This window comes from Astatotilapia calliptera, chromosome 15, assembly GCF_964374335.1.
Source record: "Astatotilapia calliptera chromosome 15, fAstCal68.1, whole genome shotgun sequence".
NCBI lineage: Eukaryota > Metazoa > Chordata > Actinopteri > Cichliformes > Cichlidae > Astatotilapia > Astatotilapia calliptera.
Genome location: NC_137436.1, coordinates 1,357,784 through 1,365,657, shown reverse-complemented (window position 1 = coordinate 1,365,657; position 7,874 = coordinate 1,357,784).

Here is a 7,874-nt window from a genome sequence, read left to right as displayed (position 1 = left end):
GAACATGTTTGATGTTTGAAGTTATAGGTTTAATCATTCATTCATTTTTCTATATGCATGTTCTTTGCCGTCAAGCTCGTGTTGTCACGTGTGCCTCCCGTTATGTTTCCTGTTTCCTTTTGAAGAGGTCTGGTTTCACTTCCCCTGTGGCGTCGTTATGTTTGTGTCAGCTGTGTTTCCACTTATTATTATTATTATCTTGTGTTTAGCATTTCGTTTTTCTCAGTTTACTTTCAGTTAGTTTTGCCTTTTGTTTTGTACCTTTTACCAGCCACAAATAAACGTCTCGCCTTTTGTTAAATGATTGTTTCGTTCTAAATGTGCATTTGCGTCGTCCACCTCCCTCCACACAAACCGTGACACACAGATTGATTTACAGCCTCAAAAATAATAAAAACGTTATTTGTGAAGTCGTTTTTAAAACACAGTTGCCTGTGCTTCACAGTCATATAAAACTAACAGTAGAGACGTGTATGTGCAGTTTATACAAACAGTCTAACATTATCTATTCACTTGGCAAAAACATTAAGGAAATTCTAGCTTATAAAATATGACTTGTGTCAATGAACTGCAGCTTATATAATGGACAAATCCACATTTTCTTTTGGGGGGAAATGTGGATTCAGGGGTAAACAACAAATCTCAAGTTTCATTTTGTAATAATTTTTTGTTTAATTTGAAACATGTTGGTTTCTGAATTTCCAGCTGTAAAACAAAGTAGCACCACTGTGGGTACAACGCTGCCGTTGTAGACACTTTGGTTGTATCAGTCTCACATCACCGTGGAGGGATTTTGGCTCAGTCTTATTTACAGTATTTCTTCAGTTCATTGAGGTTTGCAGGCTGTTCCTCTGCACTTCGACAGGGTCACACTGATTCTTTTCTTTTTCAGCCATTCTGTATTAAATCTGGTGGTGAGATTGGGATCGTTGTCCTGTTGTATGACCTAATTTGCCTCACATTTGACTCTAAATGACTCTGATATACAGAGGAGTTCATGATCCACTCAATGACTGTAGGGTTCCCAGATCCCGTGACTGCAAAGCAAGGCCAAACAGCTGGTACGAGGTCGGTGTGCTGATGTGCTGTGTTTGGTCTTCACCCAATTTGGCCTCGTGCAGCCAGACATCCGCTTTGGTCTCGTCTGTCCAAAGGACATTGGTCTAGGAGTCTTTGCAAACCTGAGCTTTGTTGCCGGTTCAGTCCTACTGGTTGAGTCTTTTTCCAGCTCTGATGCTATGAACTTATTTATTTTGGTTTATTTTTTCTATGCTGACTGAGCCCAGTAAAGTCTGAGATGTAATTCATGGATTTCTTTTGCAATTGCATAGTCTGACCTTGAGGTGAAAGGTAAGATTTTGTCATTGGGGTAGCACCTAATTTTCTAGAGTTTTCCAGACCAGCAAAGTGCTGAAACTTAAGCTTTTACAGGGATGCTCAGAGTTAATAATCAGTCAATCAAGTGCACTGTTATGAGCACCTGGTTGATACTCTTTTAATGTCTGTGGAAGCAGTAAGGGTGTGCTTCCTTTCTCACAGGGCCACAGACTGCAGACAAACTCAGCGTGCTGACATCATCGTTTTTCTCTCGTGTTAATATGAAGCCGAATTGTTATGAAAAAAAGAAATGAGCCATAATTATTAAGGTGCTTGTACAATTCAGTGTGATATGTGTGTGTTACAAACAGGCTTCAAAATCAAATGTATTTATCGCAGATATGCACTACGTGTCTCCTTAGGCTGTCAGGCAAACAGTGCTAGCATGGTCCTGATGAATGTTTATGATTCTGACCGTTTACATTGTAGTTTGTTGACATGCAAACACTTAACACCAGTGTCCACAAAGTAAAACTGGTGTTAATGTGAGTCGCTGTGCAGGTGTTAATAAAACGTCCCATTCAGATCAAAATCTGACCTGAGAACAGTTAATAAAGTCTTTGCATATCCACGTGAAATAGTTTTGTGGCCTCATCTGTAAGGAGGTAATGTGCTGCCTGACTGTGTGTTTGGTGAGTGCACGTACAGAACAGCCACAGTTTATTTGCTTTCATTGCGATTGGTGTCCTTGTACAGCTGAATAACAATAGTCCAGCAGTCCTGCATGAGTAGCAGAAACATAATGGAAATCCAAAGTGTTTCCATCGTTCCTGTAACAGCTGATGTCACACAGCAGCCTTTTCCTGTGAGATCCACACTCATTCACAGCACGACCGTGAGTTTAATGCTTCTATTCAAACTATAGAAAAGGCAAACAGGACACTTTCAAACACTTTAACAAGAGTCAGATCCGTTTCTGTTTTTCTTTTTCTTCTCATAAAATTGCTATTAAATGTGTAAGTAAAAGCTATTCTGGGCCAAACGAGCTCTTTCTGTTAAAAAAAATTTCTATTCTTTCAAATCGTTGCTGCCAAAACCTTTGGCCATGACTTCACTGGCGAGGAGGCTCTTTGTCTGGTGCAGAGAAGCTTCTTTGTGCTGAAAATTTAATGTTAAATATTCTTTTCGAAACCTTACCAAGTAGCTTTGGTGCCTAAAACAAATCAAGATTTAAAAAACAAAACTAAACAGTTTTTGTTTTTTACATTGTGTGATAACAGCTACAACTACAGTTGTGCTATAAAATGACAAACACAGCCCACCTAACAATGACAGTTACTCAGAGTATTGCAACCAGTGTTTGGTGTACTGCTGCATGTGTGCTGTCGGGAGGCTGCAAAGGTTTATTTGTTTGTTGCTTCGTTGATTTTTAGAGACTCGCTTCCTCTTCACCGTGCACTTTCACAAATTTCATCTTTAAGAGCTCTGAGAATCGTTTCAGCTGATATCCTAACACGCTGTTTGCACCAGAACAGAGGGACTGGTTGGGCCACCAGCATTAAACTTGAACTAAATTTAAAACAGTGCTAAAGGAAGCAAACACACTAATAAACCAGTGAAAACCACTATAATATTTTACAATAGTGAGGCAACAAAGTGGAAACAGGAAGCTAATAAATGGAAACAGCAAACTCTTAACTCTTAATTAGCAAAGTAACATCAAACATCCAAAACTATTAGTAATAGTGTAACAACATGAAAACAGTAAAATGGTGATATCTGTGATAGCTTCGAATTTCTATATACTGACTCATGATAGTCGGCTCCTGATAATTAGGTATTACTGGCAGAATCTCTGAGATATTAGGATAATATTATAATACTGAAATTATTCCTACTTTATGCTTCCAGAAGTCTCCTTCGCCTGGATGTAATAATATATAAGTTTAGTGTTGCGGTTTATCGCCTGAAAACGCGCCTTAGTTTATGTGTAATAACCAGGAATCAACAAGTAGCTCCAGGCAACAACGACTTAAAGCAGTAAATATTATGACTATGACTCCTTTAAGCATCTGAATTCAGAGCCAACAAAATACAGTAAGTTTTACGCGCTGCCTCGTTGTTCCTCAAAATATTGATCAGGTATTGGTGACCATCATTATCAAAGTGAGCTGAAACAGAGCTGAACTCTGTTGCGTCTCAGCTGTTGCATTTGCTTATGTAACTCGTTATGTGCAGTTATCTAATCAAACACAGCATGCGTCTCTTTCTGTCACTTCCTTGTCTGCTGAAAAATGGAGGCAGAAAAATCAGCCGCTCGCTCAAAGCTCCTCTTTAAAATAAGTGAGCGACATAAAACCAAATCTGTGCGTCTGAAATGACAGCTGAAAAAGAACGAATCGTTTTATTCCCTTCACATTTATATTTCACTGTTTCAGCAAAATTAATACAATTTGGAAACATTAAAGGCTCCCTAAAAACCATCAGGTACCTACAGTAGGTGCAGTTTCACAACCAAATGCAGAAATGATGTCTGACCAAGTCTTTTATTTTAATTATCCTCGTTTTGCTGTGAAAAAAAGAAAAGTTGTAGCAGTCTGTTAAAAACCTGAGAATGTTATCTAAGGAAAACACGCTGTGCGATTCAGAGCGTCAAAGGACTGACTTTCCCACCTGCTCCTTAGATATTTCAAATATATTCTTTTTCCCTACAATCGTAGATGTTTCGAGGGACGGAGCACGTGTGGGTGCCTTTAATGAAAGATGAGGAGGAAGAAAAAGAGGAGGAGGGCCACAAAGAAGAAAGAGAAAGGAGCCGCTGTCAAACTCGTAACTTTGCCTTTACACAGAGGGAGTTAATTAAGTACCGTAGCTGTAGCACATGGCTTTGAATTAATCTGTCCTCATTACTGTGGAAAAGCTTGTCAGTTTATTCCCATCTTTTCTCTTTCAATCCGTTTCACTTCATTTTTTCCCATCAGCGTGTAACTCACTCACTCACCATTTTTGTTATTTTTCCCACTCTGTCCGTGGAATCATTGCTCATCCAACCAATTTAAACGGATTTCTCTCCCATCATCTTGTCACCTCCAGTTTTAGCTGATAGCTTTTTGCAAGTTAGCCTATGAGTTGGTGTCACAGTAGATTTACTGTAAGTTATAGTTTCCTGGCTTATGGGCGTGTAAAATAGAAAGTCAGAACTTGGCAAAAGGAAAAATAAGCCGGTGCAGAAAATACTCAGCGTACGACGCTGGTTCTCCAACTTCCCCAGAGTCCTGCCCGACTCTCAGGGAAATTTGGTTTGTTTCAAGAATTTATTCAGCTTAGTTTCGCTCTGTATTTTCCACTGCTTGTCCAGTCCCCACCCAGCCTCCAGGGTCTGAGGACCACTCCCATATAACCCCATAACTCACGTATGACACATCATTTGTTTACACTGTCACTTGGCCAAGAGTTTTAGTTTCAAACATTCAAAAACTTACCTGTAATTATCAACAAAATGCAATATCTGGAAATATGAAAGACACCCATACACCCGAGGAGGTGAAACTGGGACATTGTTAGATTGGCCTCAGTACTGAAAGAGAAAGTAGTGCTGCCCACGGAGAGTATTTTTCTTTTATTCAGCCCTTTTCAGACATTAATCTAACAATCTGACGGCTTCTCAGAGTGTAGGCATTATGTATGAGTGTGCACCATTTATACTTTTCCATTAAAGTCCCAATGGCAATTTACTTATCACTTTCAACACAGTTTCAGTACATGCAGTCATGGTCAAGATGATTATAATCATGCCAGTGTCTCCAACTTTAAAGGTTTGCTATGAAACACTTTCAGTCTGTGTCTGACCTCCCAGAGGCCTCAAAGCTGCCAGCAACTCACCAATAACAGTCGTTTTTAAGGCTACCTTGCTGTTGCCTTAAAAACTACTTTATTCTACGATGTAAAATATATTTTATTCAACAAGTTGCTGGAAATATTCCTCGGGGGTTGTGGTCCACACTGACACACAGTCGCATCCTGAAGGTGCTCTATTGTGACAGGTCCCGGGAGGCAGCTGTGTTATCCTGCTTCCAGCAGTTAGCAAAAGATCCTCAGGTCTTTAAACACCACTCACTTGATAATAAGGGGCCCAAAACGTGAAGAAAGTATCCCCATTACACAACCAATCTCCGCGTGAACAACTGATACAAAGCTCTGACCTCTGACATCAACGAGGCATCTTCTCCCAGAGAAATGCTGCTGAGTGGATGTTTTCTCTTTTTCAGACCGCTCTCTGCACACGTTAGAGATGGCTGTGTGGAGAAAGCCCAGCAGATCAGCCGTTTCGCAGTAGATCACATCTGGCATCAACCACTATACTGTATTCAAAGTCACAATCTGATGTTTCCTGATCCACCCTGAACACAACATCCAGAAAAGTCTAATAAGACTCGTTTTTCATTTTTCAGTTTCAGAAACAAAAAAACAGAAATTTGTTAATGGAATAAACTGTTGTGTAGATATTTCTCACAAAAACTGCAGATGTGAGCCTTCCTGTGCTAGAACAGCCTCGGGTTGGAATTGGTCTGGGACGTATGGATGCTTGTATAAAATGACCTGTTAATATATCAAGTTGATGGTTCAATATCTCACTAGCTCAGCCAAAGGTTTGGTTGAATAATGGGCCTGGTGAAAAAGCAATTCAATTCTATTCAGACCAGTTCAGTTTTATTATGGTAGTATATAGAGTACATAGTACCACCTCACAACAACAGCCTGCAACATTCAAGGGACTTCAATTGAAGGTAAAACCCAAAAACTCCAACAATCAGTGGACGACTGTGGGCAGGAGAAATTTGCTCTCCTTCGGTCGACCCAGGCTTAGGGCGGGGCAGCACAGAGATGGGCAGTAATGCATTACTGTAATCTAAATACAATAGATTACTATTGCAAAAAAGTAATTAGATTACTGTTACTTTCCCATAAGCACGCTGCATTACTGCATTACTAAACCGTGATTTTGTGAGAGTGCAGCATGACAGTGACGCACGAGAGTGTGACGTCCGTCGTTAAAAACAAGTAATCAGTAATATAACAGGATTACTTTTTTGGAGAAGTAATCAGTAATAAAAGACTAATTACTTTTTGAGCAACACTGGTGTTGAGGATCCTTGCTGTCATGATATCACATCAATCTTTGTTGGTTTGTTAAGAAAAACAGCAAAAACAAACATAAAATCTGAAACCTCGGGGTTCCACTGGGAAACAAAAACCAGTCAGTCCTCCTTTAGTGAAAGTCCAGAAGCAGTATCTGTGTTGTGATGTGGACCACAGCGGCGGCAGAGGGGATTGTAATTGTGCTGAATGTATTTACATAATTGGTCCGACGTGTCTTTTCCTCTGCTTTCACCTCAACCTCTACTTTGACTCTCATCTCCAGCAGCAAAAGGTCTTCCTGCACAAAGAGCGTCCACTCTGCAGTTATGCAGGCTGATATGGCTGCAGAACGATTTTTATTGGTCCAATAAAGCTGTGGCTTAATAAGTGTAATCTGTCCACCAGCCCAAAGGTTAAAGCCCAGCAATATATCAGTGTCCCATCACTATATTGCTGATGTGTAATTGCCTTGCTGGTGGCTTAATTGTTGAGGTGTACATGGAGATCATTTGGAAATGATCCATCACTTAGCACTGTAATAATGAGTTTCCAATGGTTGCCTGGGCTGAGGCAGCCTCCCTCGCTCCCCACAGAGGGAGTTGTTGAACCAGAGTGCGGCACTGTGTGGTGAGGTGCAGCAGAGTGGAAATGTAAGAGTGAGACTATGTGTGTGTGAAGGGGGATTGTAGGTTGGGGTGTGTGTATATATGTGTGTGTGAGGGAGAGAGTGCTGCTCAGTGCACCATTCCTTATTCAGACTCTATCCCCTTGCGCCTCCTGATTTGTAAGCACAAGCCTGCATCGCACAGAAAGCAGGACACATCGTGTTCCTCATCCATGAAGCAGCATCTCTTCATTTCATTAAGAGAAGAGGCTGAACTCCCTCTGTTCTCCATTTTCTGTCTCTTTGCCGTGAAGCATCAAATAAAGCTAAAGTGCCCGTGTCTTGCAAAAAAAGGGTGAAAAAGGGCAGCGCCACTTTAAGCGAGCTGCCTCTGGGATGCAGGCTGAGATCATTTCGCAGCAGATGCTGGCCTCATTCGCCACCACCAAACACCACTTTCACCACTTACCCGGTGGACACACATCACACTCTGATTTGCAATTTCCACGTTTTTAAATGTCAACCTGCGGTTGATTATGCAGCCTGCTTCGCCATTAAAGGAGCATCTCAAAAGAATTTAAAGCACTCGGAGGGCAAAGGTTCCAAGGTGCTGTTTTTGAAAGGCATCCATTACCATAATAAAGAGCACACAATTTCTCTAATCAAACAAGCCTGCTGTCGCCGTGCGACGACGACACAGCAGGTAATGTGGGCCGTTTGAGCCGAGATTGAAATGACTGTAATGTTGACTGGGAAGGAAGGAAGAAAGAGGGGGAATAAAAACCCATCCTCTGCTGGAACTTCATAATGTGAC